The sequence below is a fragment of the Dermacentor andersoni genome, chromosome 3, assembly GCF_023375885.2.
Source record: "Dermacentor andersoni chromosome 3, qqDerAnde1_hic_scaffold, whole genome shotgun sequence".
Lineage (NCBI taxonomy): Eukaryota > Metazoa > Arthropoda > Arachnida > Ixodida > Ixodidae > Dermacentor > Dermacentor andersoni.
The window spans coordinates 190,177,750-190,194,289 of NC_092816.1; the positions used below are offsets into that span (position 1 = coordinate 190,177,750).

Below are 16,540 nucleotides of genomic sequence, written 5' to 3' on the forward strand. Positions count from 1 at the left end.
TGCGCAAATAAAGTGGCCTGCTCCTTTTTTAGAGGAATTTAGAGGTGGTAATTGTTGCCAGGCCCTGTGTTCAGGTCTTTTCGACCTGCGTTTGTCGCCTGAATAGTCGCCACCTCTTTGCGTACTTGTTATTAGGCAGTTTTAGTTTGGCGTCCGCAACTGCCCACGTGTACAGGGCGCGAGGTTGTGCGTGCGTAGCGTAGCGCGCGCGCACCACCCTTATGAAAATGAACCATGAGTTTCGGTAGAGGACGTTATGTGTTCCTAATGTGACATCAGACATTCATAAGAAATGCATCGTCTAATGTTTTTTGGTATCACAAGTACATCAGACTCAAATGACAATGCACCTTATGATTTCTGAGAGGAGTATACAGCTTTGTTGTCTTATTGCTAATGTCAAAGTACATCATATATGAATGTGTACGATGCCAAGTCGTGAAAAATTCTTTGTAATGCGATAGCATTAAATAGCTCATGAGGCGCAAAATCCGGCATTTTCGGCACGAGCACTCGATGTTCAAAGAGGTTACAAGCTCTCAAGCTTTCATGGGAGTCGAACCCTCTACATTTGGCGCTAATTAAGGCTACGAGCCCGCGACCTTTGGTGTTGATTAAGGCACCGTTAATTAAGACAGTTATTTAAGATATAGTTAATTAATGCAATCGAATCCACCTACGACGCTTAGTGGAAGTCGAGGCCTGTTAATTAATATGTTAATAAGGCGTGGTGAATTATTACGTGGTCAATTAAGATATTCGTACCCACGACCCTTGGTGTTAATGAAGGCGATGTTAATTAAGGAACTGTTAAGATAGTCATTTGAGGCCCTCGAACCCACGCCTTTGCTAATGAAGACGGTGCTAATTAATGCGCAGTTAATTAAGATCTTGCAATTAAATCACTAGCACCCGGTACCTTGGGTGGGAATCGAACCCATGACCTTTGTTGTTAAATGTTATGGTAATTAAGGCGTATTTAATTAATATATTGTTAATGAAAGCACTCGAACCCATGATCTTGTGTGGGAGTCATGGCCACGAACTTTGTCGTTAATGAAGGCGACGCTAATTAACGTACAGTTAATTGATATATAGTTAATGAAAGCACTCGGACCCTTGACTATTGGTGGGAGTCGAACCCATGACCATTGGTGTTAATGAAGACAATGTTAATTAAGGTGCCGTTAATTAGTATACATTTAATTAGGACACTCGGACCCTTGGCCTTTGGTGGAAGTGGTTCAGATTCATCGTTGGGGGCAGACTAAGAGACAAAAATGAAGAAAACGATATAACACAGCGTGAGCGTCGAGTACTCTGGCAACGATTCCGATTTATCAGGGCTATTCACAAAACAGCGACATTTTCTTTTCTTTTTAAAGAGCACTGTGACATCGTGTTAGCCAGTTACAGTGCAGTGCAGTAAACAGTGCAAACCTATAGCGTATGCCTTGTTCTGTGCAGTTTCATTTCTTGGCTGTGTTACTTGTCTTTAAGTGGCAAACCGACAATTGTGCAGATTGACATGATCATGACAAGGAAAACTGCGTGTAAGCGGCAGCGTCTATTTGCTGGGACGCACTGTAGTACTTGGTTGCAAGCACGTCATACGCCAGCGCACATTTCTAGCATATACCACACAGGACAAATGCACGCTGCCGATACATGTGGGTTTTTCGAGGAATCATCGTGGGTAGCACGATACACATAGAAGGCACGAGCGACAGGAGTGGAACCCGCGCACAATAAACACACTAACACGAAAGCAAGATACGCACGACAGGGGTGTATGCTGTGCCACACGAGCAGATTTGATTCTTTCCATCCGACGCTGTTGCAACGGGCACTGAAACATCGCACACTGCACATGTGTCCCTCGGAGATCGCGTCAACGATGTCTGAGGCTATACAGTTAATGTTAACGACAGCAGGAAGTTTTTTTAAAATGAAGTGACGGCGCAGGTAGCACGGGGAGGAGCGAAATGCGTAATTCACGGGTTTTAAGAGAGGTAACCGAAATGCAAATCATTTGAATAACGTCACAGCAACGGCTTTCTATAGGGGTAACATTTTCAGATCTCGAAGGCCATGCTTTTGCTGGCTGCAGATAGCAGAAGCGATTAAAATTGAAAATGCGTTGTAGAATTTCTATCTATGCCAAGCTATAGCTTACAATATAGACTTATCTGTGGTTCTGTTTGTCTTGCAAGAGCTATGTGCAATTAGGCAGCCGCACAAATCCTTAGATGACGCTGGCCGAGGCACTGGCTGGCCCCAAGCGGCCTGTTGGTGGCGCCACCCACCGCTCCGTTTTCAATCCAATCCAATCAGTCTGTCGCTCTGTTTACCAGTCGGTCGGGCGTGTGAGCTGCAGCGATGTGCTTGTTTCATCGCGTGTTTTTGTGTTTGGTGTAACGAAATGTGACTCAGTTCGCCTGCGCATAAGTGCCACAGATAGCTTGCGTCTCGCTGCAAACACGCCGTATGCGTGGCGCGCCAGCCAAATGTGGACCAACGATGTTCATGCCGTGGAGTGCGCTCCCTTTGTCTCTGGTCGTCGTGGAAAGTTGGGTGGACGTCGCAAAGAAATAATGCGTATTGTTAGCGTGCCACTGCTCGTCCACTATGTACCGGCGTGTATGCTGGGACTAACATCGAAGCACCGGCAACTTGGAGGGCGCTTTCGACCGCGCCGTGCCATTCAGAAGGTGAGTATCCGTGCTTGCTAACTACACACGTGTTGTGCGTGCTTCTCGTGTGGGCATAGGGTGCCATGCCAACGTAGGAAACAGAACTCCCACGACAACAGTGAAACCTATGCCGATGCTTCCTGGGTGTCAGAGTTTAGTTGCGCGAGTTTATCGCCATAATGGGGAATTTGAAAATCTTGATAAGCGTTTTCTCCTGATGAGAACGATTACGTTCGGAAATAATCGTGTTCATCATGCGCGCTTGTGCGTGAGCTTCCGCTTTTCTGCTGAAGTCAACTGATAACGACTCATCTACCTCTTGACCGATTCTTACTGCAATGACGTTTCCTCGCTTGTAAATGATTCGACGTTGTAGATAATCTCTGCTTACAAGGTTTTCGGTTTACGAGCAGTATTGGGGGAAAAACTTTAAGCAATCACAGCGTGCTACTGGTACAGGTTTGTTTTGAAGGGGTGTTGCCGTAACTTTGACGTAACTAAACATTACAAGGGATAGTTACTTAAAGTCATGAAAGAAACTCTAGAATTGTTATGTAAACACATGTTCATGTAATGCGCTGCTGCTGCTGCTGCTGAGTGTGAAATTTTGCTTTGTTGAAGGGGTCCGTGTTATCGTGACATTCATCAGTGACTTCCACGTGCTCTGTGCCACCCTGCTACAGTGCAGGCATTCTTTTGGTGGCTGTTTTTACATGCGCCTTGCATGTGTTCACAATGTGATAGTCTTATTGTGCCAGAGCTATAAGTTAACACGGAACTCTCTTTGTAGTGGCGAAGCCGTGACCCACGACAGTGTCCACATAACCCGTGGCCATGGCTGCAGCAGCACGGCGTGTCATCTGGATGGACATGTCAGGTATGCTTCTAGTGTACGTGTTCACAAAAGTAGGATCTCGGTATCATTAGTGGATAAGTGTGTTAACAGATGTTAACGACAGCAGGAAGTTATTTAAAATTAAGTGACGGCGCAGGTAGCACGAGGAGGAGCGAAATGCGTAATTCACGGGTTTTAAGAGAGGTAACCAAAGTGCAAATCGTTCGAATAACATCACGCTGAACATATTACCTAATGAATCTTGCTAAATAGGCTAAATATATGTAACTTTATTCCACTTGCTGCTTATTTGTGTTTGTGGACATTATGCACACATTATCTTGTTCTGTTAAAACTAGACCTCGCATCCCGTACAAAAAAAATTATTGAGAAGGCATTGAATTATTATTGGTCAATGTTGAGTTTTTCATTGAGGAATTGTGGAAATTTTGTTGGAGAATTGTTGGGCTGACTGTTGAGTGGTCTTGAATATTGGCCACTGAAATTTAATTGAAACACCATTGGGTGTCTCAATGTTGAACAATTGTTAAGTTACCATTGAAATTCTGTTGCGCTTAGACGGCTCGTTGTGTTCATTTTGTTGAACGTTTGTTGGGTTACCATTGATGCTGTATTGAACTGACGTTGTGGTAGTTCTGTTGACCTATTGTTGAGTTATTGTTGTCACAACGCTGAAAAGTACATTGTGGCCCAGTTGAGATGACTGACATTTCAGAAGTGGCCCTTGAAATATGATTGACATTTCCTTGGGCTAGTGGATTTTTATTCATATATTGAAATTGCTTTGCTATTCACACTTGCATGCCCCGGTGCCTGCTCATAACTTTCGCAAGCACAAACAAAAGCAAAGGAGAGACTGATCAATTTGAAGTACCTTTATTTACACTAAACATGCGTGCCCATGAAACAATATTACAGTACATAAGGCACCACTACATCGAACCTGGAGACATCGGCTAGTACCTACAGCACTATTAACAGTGTAAATACATCTGAAAAAACCTATGCACATGAATTAAATCAAAACGATCATTCTGGTCTTCTCTTGCGACTTAAGTTTATGACTAGAAGGCAAAGCGACTCAAAACGCAGGGTTTAAGGATACCCTTTTAACAACCAACTTTCAACACATGAACACTTGAAGCTGCTTGCGTGTGAATAAACACAAGACATCTGAATAGGTTACATTAAAATGTTTCGCACACTAACCCAACACAGGAACAGTTACGGCTGACTGTGAGAAGGCAAAACAAGACTTGAAACAAATGACTTCACGTAAATATATACAAGCTTTAGCACACGTCTTTCACCGCGATTAAAATTTAATGAAGTACCAAAGTAGACTTGTCTGAGCTTTTTGTCTTCGAGATATATATATTTTCAGGTTGTCCTATTATTTTATAAAATAAGATCACTCAACTTGGCTATTAATTGACGAGACATCATTTAGAAAGTTGTCGGGCATGGTGAACACCTGAATCATGTTTCTGACGAGCCAGGTTTGCAACAGTACAATATTTGTATATGTTAAATTGAGGTACAGAAGAGTTTGTTGGTGGTATTTCCTCAATTTAGTGAGCTGATGTTGAGTTAATTTTTCTGGACTTGCACAAAGCTAATTAGAGCACTTTTTGCGGCGTTTTTCACTATACCCAGCAACTAAGTGGTACCTCAATCAATAAAGAGATAAGGCAAGGCTAATATCTTAAACGACAAGAGAAAACAATTATTTAGCACAGAAAATTGGCAGTAAGACACGGCTAACACAATTCCAAAGAGCCAAATAGATGGTCACCTGCAATTGCAATATCAAGTACCCCAGATATCGTCATAAAGGATGGGAAAAGGTTTCAATGACTGGACAGCCAGATTGGTGAGACAGTGAAAATGCAAACAAATGCGTATACGAAAAACCGATGACCTCAATTGCGCAGGTAAAATGTTATTAAAATGCTACCAAAATTTTATTGCATAATATACATAAAGGTTGCATAAAAATTGGGACAAAGCAATAACAAAGACGGAGGGAGATACAGCACCCGTGTTGAAAAAAACATTACAAGTGATATACATGCATATTTAAGCTGAAGACAATTTTTTTCTCCAATATATACAAAAAGAACCCATGCACTGACGGCATAAAGGAAGGTTCCTGCACCAGGAGAAGGCAGCACAGTACAAAGCAGCGTCAGGAGAATCGAAAACTAGAGCTTATGTTTAAAAAATACGAATGCTTGCATACCTACAGGCATGTGACATGTCATGCCTTTAATTGATGAAATTCATAAATCTCACACAAATGAAGTTACCATCACTCTTAATGGCTTCCTCAGGGGACTCCTGGAAGTTGACTAGAAAAATGTACATCAGTGTTAAAAACAGAAGATAAGACCCTATAGCGTTCTTCCTGAAATAAACAGCGCAAATATTTCATGTACCAATTGTATGGACACTTCTCCAATTCGGTGTACATTTATATTTGACAACCACCTCAACAGAGACGAGAAGGATGAATTAAGGTAAGAACAGAGATGAACACTGACTCAACTAGAAGTTTATTCGTGAAGACAAAGATTTTAAACGCATTGGCCAACTTCACAAAGAAAAAGCCATGGATGTGCAGCAGAAACAGCCCGGCACAACAAAAAAAGACCGAAAGACATGTCCTGTAGAACAAACATGTGCGTCAAAAACAAACACATGAAAACTGAAAGGTTTGTCCTGCAAGTGATATTAACGAGAAATAATGCAGCAACTCTTTCCCACTAAGGGTCACAGAAATCTTGCTTATGAATTTTTCTTCGCGATCAATAAATAATTATTTCGTAAGTCCTCTTGTGTTCTGGTCTTTGTGATGAAACAACCGTTCTTTCTGCTCTATACCTCAACACCAGAGGAGTTCCAGAAGCAATATTTATTGATCACAAACGAAACAAGTGCATAACCGAGTTATCTGTTGCCCTTAGTGGGAAAGACTTGCAGTTCTCAAGTGTATTTCTCGTTGGGTAGTATCGCTCATCGGACAAATATTTCGCTTTTTCGAAAGATTTGTCCGATAGTTCTCGTTTTTCACGCACGTTTATTCTACATGACATGGCTTTTTCATACTTTTTTTTTCTTGTCGCTCGTGGCTGTTTCTGCCACGCATGCACGGCTCTTTACCTTTGTCAAGTTGACCAGCGTCTTTAATACCTCTGTCTTCAGAAATAAACTTAGTCGAACTTGCGCTCCTGTGTGCTCCTGCCTATTTCGTCGCCCGTCGTCCGCCTCTGTTCGCGTTGCTGTTTCCAGTACGCACGTATCACTTAGTTAGGCTGGTAAACGTTCTCGCAAGCAAAAGGAAATACCTCCCCTCAAAAGGTAGCCCATCCTTGACTACTAAAAGCCAGAGCAAATCAAAAGCAAGCCTTCACAGCGTCCATGCGGCAGCTAGTACACCACAGAGCAGCACAAGAAATAGTTAAAAATCCCACTTGATGGAGAGTGGCAGCAGAGATGCGAGCTTGCTAGGGAATCAGCCACATATTAACGGGTGTCTCTTGCGCGACGCCAAGCTGCTCTTGACGTAGAACACCTTAGCATCTGGGCATTTGCATGCATGCGTAACCTGCGAGAAGGGAATGCGGACAGAAAATGAGATTTCGCGGATTCAGAATCTGCCACACACTGCACATAACTACGCACAAAGTAGAAGTACGCACTACACTGGCAAGTAAAAATGTGCGACTCTTTACAGTGCTGTCTAGAAAAGGAAGAAATGGGTTGCTACGGCAAATGTTTGCTAAGACACGCACAGCGATGTTTCACAGCGGGGAGAAATATTCCCGGCTCTCGCAGAACCAAAGACCACGCGACAGTGCATAGCAGACACCAAGCAGATATCGAATCTTTGGGTAGAAGTCCAGCAGCAGGAATGACCTAACGATACGCCGAGAGCGATGCGAGCGTGAGCGTGCCTGTACGAGTGAGAACATGCACCGCTTCTTTGAAGCTAGCCGCTCCGTCGTGTCTCCGATCATCCCACGCGATTTGTGTGGAGAACGTCGCGTACACGCCCTTGCGCGTTTTGCGCGGTAGCGTCCTCGCAGTGAGCTAGATTCATGCACGCGTCATTCTTCACCGCGCAAACGGTGCTCGAGGCGACAACGCGCCGCGTGGCGCTATTTTCGCTTCTGCAAGCAACGCACATTCGGGTCGGTCCAACTCAAAGAGGCAACAGAGAACGGTGGCATGTTTCGGTTATCGCCAATTAAAATTGTACAGTACGCCTTCAACAGAAACGCGCCGCGCTAGATAAAGATGCTTACTGCGGTAGTTTTGGTAGTGATAGGCGATAAGGCGAGCCCGTCGGCGGCTGTGTTTGCCGACGTCGTCACCACACATCTGTTCATTTGCGCTGTGTATCCGTGTACAGTCACCGCGCGGAAGCTGCGACTTATCGGTTGGCCGTTCTCCGCAAATCCCAAAGAGGCGAAGTATATTTTGCAAAGCGCCGCACCATTAGGCGCAACCTAAATCGAGGCGCGCTTAACCGCTACGGCAGAAAAGGTGATCACACTAACCGTACGGTATACGATGAGCTACTACGTATTCAGAAAAAATAATTATGATGTCCTACTTGCGAAACGAACGATCTGATTATGAGGCAGGTCGTAGTTGGGGACTCCGTATTAATTTTGACTGCCTGGAAATTTTTACGTGCATACAATGCACAATGCACGAGCGTTTTTGCATTCCGCTCCTTTGGAATGCGGCCGCTGCAGGGATCGTATCCACGACCTCGAGCCCCAAATTGCCACGGCGGCCGCCATAGTTACGAAATGCGTAAGCGTGACGTGCAACACCGCCGTCCGGTAATAGTGTGGTACAAAAGTAGCACAGCTGCACACCTGCTGCACAATTATTTGTCGCGGTTCTACTAAGCTCGTAGTGTCTGCCTCAGTACCTTGAAAGGCAGCGCACCTCTCACGTATCGGAACGCGATAACAAGCGCTTAGACGGCCCACGTGAGCCCCTATGAAAGATGGCGTGGCCACTGTACAAAATTATCACTGCTCAGAGAAACTGATCATTATGTTCCAATTGTATTCTCTCATACAAATTAAGGAAAGCTCATTAGAGAGGAACAAATGAAGCAATGCAATTTTGCGCATGTGGGGCGCCGCTGCGTCTTCGCCTACTATTGTTTCAAGCGAAGTGACGGCGGCAGCGAGCGTTAGTATTGCGCGCTTTCGCTCCGGGGCATACGGTTTGCTCGAAGAAAGTGAACGGTGAAGCACACCGTTCACTATCTCGCGCTTGTCAATGTCAAAATAGAAAAAAGGCTACGTGCCCAAGAAAACGAGATTACTTACCTATCTGCCGAAGTTCGGCTGCGGCTGTTTCGCGGTGCCTTCTCTCCAACAGGCATCATGACCTCTGCCGCGCAACGCATCAAAACAGCCAGGCTTGCACATCAGTCGAAGACTAGTAGCTGAGTCAGCCAACGACTTCAACGGATAAACGTCCCACTTATCGTCGTTAAAGCATTTCACTAAAATGTGCGTCATGGGGCGCGATCGGAGATATTTTGTTCGATACGCGTTCTGTTCAGTTGCTGCAACGTCACAAAGTTGCAGTATGCAAAATTTGTGACAGCGGGGCGCAGAGAGCAGCCAATCAGGAAGCGGTGACCTCCCCGGAAGTTTACTTCCGTCGTTTGTCGTCTGCTTGCAGACAGTATACTACAAAACGAAATGTTTCTCGTCTTCCAAATGAATGAAATCGTTACCTAAAAAAACGTATTTTATCTTCTCAAGCCCAAACACGTTTTCAAATAGTAGTACGTGTCACTACTGCAATTTATAACTATTAGGTTCTTTGCGTCGTCCCTAGGTGGTGTCGCGCACAGCGAGAAGAAAAAAGAAAAAGAAAACGACGGGAGGAGTGGCGCACTTTTCAAGGGGCAGCGACAACATTGCAGTGGCTCGCTGGCACCAATGATGTTGTCGATTTATCTGTACAACCAACGAATTATTTGTTTCGAGAAACAAAAACGACGCCGGAATTCACTTTCTGCCATTTCTTCAAACGCGTTTCGCACCGCCACCCGCTCTCCTCCTTCCTCTAGAAACGCCAGCGCAACAACAAAAGTTCCCAACGGAAGCGCCATTTTCTCGAATTAAACTATGGATTGGATTCAAACGTGCTATTCCGCAGCCGAAAGAAAGCCGAAAAGGCCGCCTGTTGGATCCAATCCAATCCACCAGACGCGCCATGCGAAGCCGTATGATCGCTCCAAACTTCTCAACTCCCGTCGCGTTCGGACGAAATGCTCGGTGGGCGGATGATTGACAGGAGCGTGTCGTCATTTTGACGTCACCAAAAACGGGGCGGCGCCCCGCGGCTGGCGACGTCGGCGCGGAGTAGGCCAATCGCGCGAGCCGGTAACCGAACGAACGCGCCGAACAACCATCTCCGATCGCACCCATGATGTCCGAAAAGAAAAAATACAGTCCTCAAAAAGCACGAGGCATGAACCACCACACAAGGCATGAACCACCACACAAGGCAACCACGCAACTGAGCCCGAAAACCGTTCACAGCTTCACTATCGTATGGAGTTATAAAAACATTTCAAACACAAGATAACCGCACGGGAAAACGACTAATTAATTAGTAATAATTTTTCATCCACTAACCTTCATAAAGTTTCAAGAACAACCTAATTTGTAGCGTAAAGAACAAGTACTACGACCAAAATATGTGGCTACGAAACTAACGGTAACGATGTGTACAGTTGCAAAAGCGTACTCAAAACGAAGCTACAACGGTTGCAACCGCGTGCACGCACACACACGCACCCGAACGCTACCTTGACGTTGGTAGCGCCACCTAGAAATAAAAATTACTACTAATTTTATTATTTTTACAAAAGTAACGCTACTAGAACAGTTTATAGCATCTTTGCAGGTGACGAGGTGACAAGTAAGGTGTGATAACAGTCCGTTACCTGAATTTCTTTCATTTCCCTTTGGTGTTCTATGCAACTGAACATACGGGACCTGTCCTGCAGGCTTGCGAGACGACAGGACCACAGTTCGGCGAGGCTCAAATAAATCGAATGCTTCTTGCAAGGCGAGAGTCGGGAGCAGCCGCAGACACAGCGATTAGCTGCGATACTGTTGCGGCTGTTTCTGAATCAGAAGCTCTTTGAAGTCAGTGGTTATAGCGCCTGCGCGCTGCGATCTCAAAGCGTGTTCGTTGTTTGATCTCTAGTACCACGGCCGTTGGATAAAAAAAAGCTAATTTACTTTCCGGACAGAGGATGCGTCGCAGGAAATTGGAAGATCTCTCACGTGTATGTTTGCAGCGTGTGCGCCGCTTGCATCCTACGGTTCCCACAGCGCGTCGGATGCTCGAAGGCAGCGTCGTCGCGTGTCGGCGCCTGTCTCATCGCCGGCCGCGCTGCCGCCGTGCCTACTTTTGGGAAACTCCACATGCGCGTAGTCACCGTGTTTGCGAGTGAACTTCGCATTCTTCTGCTCCCCGAAACGTGCTCATTTTGGATCGTACCAATTGCTATGTCATATAGTGTATGTTAAAACGGCGATGGCATTTGTACACCGGCGAAGAAATAAATCGTTATGAACTTGGGCGGTCATGAAGCTAGTCTAACGCTGCAGTTTTTACATATAGAAAACGGCTACGAAGGTGGGGCGGTCCCAGAGATAGGCGCTTGAAACCGCCAGCTTTAGCGACAGCACGAGGAAGTGGCACGCTGCGCACGCGCCAAGCATTTCAGAACTTACTGGTTTTCGAACGAGAGGAGCATGCGCGTTCGTGGCCTAATGGTTAGAGCACCGGGCTCGACGGCCGACGTTCTATGCCACCCCATCGGTCACACATTATTTTTTTATGAAAACGAGGCGAAAGAAGAACCTACCTGCCGCAAAACGACAGCAATGAGGTTGGAACGCTTCGCATTAAATTTTTGGAATGTCTTCATATGCGAGTCCTAATTATTGATACTGGACTCAACTGCTACACAACAAGAAAACAACAACAAAAATCAACACAAATTACCCAATAAATTCTTTATTGAGAACACTCCACGGTAATATTGCTGTGCAAGTGTTGAGCGAACTCAATTGCTTTTGAAAATTTGTTGAAGTCCGTTGTTTCAACAATTCCCCAACAATATATTAATTGTTAATCAAGTCATTTTTGTACGGGATGTCCTGACGTTTAGTATTTTCTCGCATCAATCGCCTGGCTGCAAGTTCATTTTATTTTTGCCTATTACACTGTATGTTTCTTTATTTTGGTTCTATTCGTTTAGAACTGTTTCCTATGCTGTAGCATATATTTTCCTATTTTCATTTTGCTTATGATACACACATGTGCGGCTTTTGTCCGTGTAAGAATTCGAAGTCTAGTGTGCCATACATGTCACCGGTCTAAGCACGGAGTGTGCATACCATTGTTTAACATTGATATTTACAATTATGTCTGTCTTGTTCTCAGAATAACTGCCACTGGCAAATACACATTTGATGAACTCGAATTTCTTGAAATGAAATAGGAAGGCCAGTATTCATTGTGCTGCAGTTAAGTAGTGAGGTATTTTCTGGTAAGCTTGCTATTTTTTCTATCACTTTCTTCATGATCTTTTCCTTGCAAGCTGCCCCTATTCATGCTGGTAGGCATTGTAGCAGTTGTGAGTGTCTCTACTGCAGCAATGTCACAGCTAGTTTGCACACACTACAGGATGCCAACAGATACCCATCACTGTTTTTGTGCATTTCTGAGAATCAGCCGTGTCCACTCGGCGAAACTTGTAGTGTACATTTGAATTTGCCAATCAGTTCATGTAACTTTTCAGGACAAAATGTACGCAGCTAGGCAAGGGAGACCATAGAACATGACCTTGGCTAACAACTGTTTAATTTGATGAAGGATTAATAAAAATAGCACTGGATGTGCCCTTGGGTTGTGGACCAGTTAATTTGGGAGGGATGGCAGAAGTTGTAATACAAAGGCATAAAATCATTTAAACGATGTTTGAATAAAAATAATTAAGTAAATAGGGACATACTAATTTCTATCCCTTGTAATCTACAAAGGACGCCTTTCTTCATGCATTGATAATGGGGGCTGGCTCACTTATTGTTATTTATGTGGTGTGCCTGACTGATTTCGCTTGCCAATTTTCAGCCATGGGTGAAAACAGATACGCAATCCTAATCCGGCCTGAAGCCCCATTGCGGATATGTGTGGCCAAGTCGGACGAGCATACTGGTCTTTTGAGTGAAATATAGTGATCTCATAGGTACACATTTAGGCACCAGCCAGTCCGCGCTATGTACATTTGATCACATGTGAAAGGAATACAGTACAGTGCCTCTGACACGTACTGGACAAATTTGGTGCTACCTTTAACCAAGCAAGCCTCGCTTGCCTCCTTGCATTTCTCAATTCAATTTTGAACTGTTGTGCATATGCTGCCTAATTTATTTTTGCTGGAAATATATGTGCATTACAGTCCACAAGTGAATTGACAAAGGCACCCAGGCATTGGACGCTTGCTTAAAGATACCCAAAGTTTGTCTCGTATCTGTCAGGGTAGTGTAGGCTATTCTTTTGATCACGTGCATATTTGGTCCAATGTACATCGGGCATTCTAACTAGCCGGTGCCTCAGGATGCGCCTTGGACAGCACCATAACTCACTCAAAGCACCAGTGTGCTCGTCCCATTTGAGCTTGCATTGACACGACAAGCTGTGCACTGGATTTTGATTATCTGTTTTGTTCGCCTATGGCAACCGATTGATACAACAAAATCAGTGAGGATTACCACATCGAAAAATGGGACATGTGTCAGTCAACGCTCATTATGATTGCATGACAAAGAGGAATACTCTCTAATGACGTGGGATACCAACCAACAAGCTTATTTATTAAGTTCTTTTTATGCAAGCTTATCATGCTTCTACGCTTTTGTTTTTCAACTTGTGCCCTCCCTGTGAAAGCAGCGCTCGGGTGTAAACGATGAAAAACCCCAGACGTGGTGTGGTGTATTTCTTGAATGGGATATATGCCATCATACAGGAGGCCAACACAGGCATGACATAGTAGGCTTGGAATGTTTGAGAACTGTGCCGGTAGCTGATGCAAACATTCTATAACGACTGGCACTTGGATGTCTCGGGGATGCATTGGGTTGCCCGTACACAAACACTGCTATGCTCATTATCCATGCCAAATAATTAATTAGATTTTCTAATTCACGCTAGCAATCCAGACACTGCTGTCCTTTGTCAAGTGGAAACCGATATAGCTGAAGTAGTTCACAACATATACAAATGCCAGGGCTGATCCACGTTGTACCTTTCTACAGCCAAGATGTGCGACCACCTGTGACTATTAATGCAATTTCTGCAAGACCGCACACGTCAGCGAACTCAACGCAATTTCCTTCTTTCCTTCCCTCCTCTCTCTCTCTCTCCCTGTTATCTTTGTTTCCCCGTTCCCCCGGTGTAGGGTAGCCAACCGGACGTTATTCTGGTTAACCTCCCTGCCTTCTACTTATCTCTTTCTTTCCTCCCTTCCTTCCTACAGCCAAGAGCAATTTCCGCTTACTGTAGTTACTGCTGCACCTAAAGGCCACACAGTGGTTCCTGAACAACTTTGTGTGAACCGACACCACATAAATGTTTCGCAGGACTAGCTATACCATCTCCAGTTAGTTCTGCAGCAAGTAATACAGCGTGTATTTCTGTGGTCGATTGCCAAGTTTTGTTAATTTTCTGTCCTCTCTACCAGGCAGGGTACATCTGCACTCACTTCAAGACGACGACCCTCCACCTCAAGAACAGCCTCTCCTCAATGATAAGTACCGAGATTAAATGAAAGGAAAATATCACATCCGTAACCAGACTGATATTGTGTTTTCCTTTCATTTAACCTCCTTCTACATTTAAGGAAGCATTGATATGCCCATTAAAAGTTTTTGTTAAATTTCTCTCATTGAGTGATGTCTAGCATGCAGCATATGTACGGGTCCATGTACATGTCAAAAGTGCTTCATCTTTGCTGGACATACATACATGCATACAGGCTGCATATATCAAGTACCAAAGACAGTCACGTACAGGTAACATCATTAAATAAGGTCTGGCTGCTATTGGGACACTTGAGAAAATATTACCACACGTGGTTGCCAATTTTGTTGTAGGAGTGCTATGAGCACCAGCAGTGTAATGTATAAGCTCATTAGATTCATTAGGAAGACATGAGAAAGTCACAAGAAAACTGCTTTGGAGCGCACATTAGGAAAACATTTCATACTCACAAGAAAACTCATCAAGAATTCAACAGAAAGACGGTGGCCAATATGTTTAAGAATGACATTAGGAATACATCAGAAAATTCCAGACTTTCACCAGAAAGTGTAATGTCTGTGTATCAAAACTCGTGAGACTCACGTGAAACTCGGTTAAAGGATAAAAAAGAAAAAAAAAACACTATGCAATACCCCACCCAAATTTCCTGATCCCCTATTTCTGTTTACCGCAGCAAACACATGCTTCTTCTACCGTCTTATATCTCGCTTTATAGGTGCGTGTTCTAAGGCATCTCGATCTCGCTTCGACAAGCTTCCCTTTGAGTTATCGTAAATTGTTTCTTTCCTGATATCGTTTTTTCCTCTTAAGTAGTTACATATGGCAGGTTTCTTTTCCACTGCCGCCACCCATGAGATTATTTCAGCCTCTGACTTTCCGCTTGACCTTCTTTGTTGCTGTGTTGGGCTTTGTTGCTGTGCTGTGCCTATGCGGCCCTACAGGCCGCATAGGCAGCGCCGGTGTTGAGAGCGCCGCATATGGGGCAAAATTCAACTTGCGGGTGGTACGCCTCTCCCATCTCTCATTCGCACCGCCTTGATTGCCTATTTCACAGCGCGTGTTTGGGCACGTTTCGTACCACGCGCAGTGTGTGCCTACGTGTGTGCGTGGACGTTTTATTTGAAGGGCGATGTACAGTCTGTTTCACACTTAGGGGGAAAACTCGCAGCGCGTTGCATCGCGATGCAGCGAGCGCTTGAGTCAGGCGGCTGCCGCAGCTCGCACAGGCGGAGGTACTCGAGAGGCGGGTTTTGAACGGCGTCGTCTGCTACGGCCGCACGTACTGGCCGCATTGTTGGGAAGCGTTCTACTGTCATTTGCAGGGTGCCGATCTCATCGCAACTGCGTGAAATGAGCCTGTATTCTTTACTAAGCGTTGTGCGACGCCCACTGTTATGAATGGCCGGCCTTGGTGGCAACGTGCCAGCTATTTGAGCCCGCTGCACGTGCTTCGACCGACCCACGGTGGCGGCGCCCGTCAGAGAACGAGCGAGGACAGCGCTAACTATCCGTGAACTGCCTTTGGAGAACTGCGGACTACGTCCGCTCTGGAATTTAGAGGCGCCGGCTGGGGTCGGGCGTGACCACCTGACTACGGGGACGACAAACAATGGATGCCACGACGAGTGCGCTGCAAAGGTCGTCGGCCCTCGGAGAGAGCACCGAAACCTGTGCGGCATGTGTGTAAAACTCCTACCCCCTTCTCTCAAAGGCGACCACGAGGACTTTCTACGATGACGTTGAACGATGACGTCGAACGGAGTGGTTATAAGCGGCTGTTGTCGGCTGCTAGGGTCGTGCTCGTCCTCGTGCTCGGTGCTCGTCAATGTACTCGTGAGCTGTGTGCTCGTTTGCTGTATGCTTAGTCTTGTGGGCTCCATTTGGGAGTCACGCTACTGTGTAAATGTATCCCATGTTCAAATGTAAATACTGCAAATAAACCCTGTTCCCCTAGTTCTTCCCGAGTTCCTCTCTACGACCTTCAACTCCTTGAAATAGTGGCAGCGGCGAGATCGTTTCCAAATCTTACACCACTGATACGCCTCGAAGCTGAGTTCATCGCTGAACGGTGCAGGGCAGTCATAGACGACGTACTGATTTTATACAT

General features: G+C 45.2%; 1 long non-coding RNA gene across 1 annotated transcript; it reads left to right on the forward strand.

Annotated features, from left to right (window-relative positions):
* The first annotated feature begins 2,373 nt into the window (after positions 1-2,373).
* LOC129382935 (uncharacterized) lies at positions 2,374-15,660 on the forward strand. The gene is made up of 3 exons (XR_008610911.2): positions 2,374-2,711; positions 3,484-3,570; positions 14,358-15,660. It is a non-coding gene; the product is annotated as an uncharacterized lncRNA (long non-coding RNA).
* Positions 15,661-16,540: the final 880 nt, after the last annotated feature.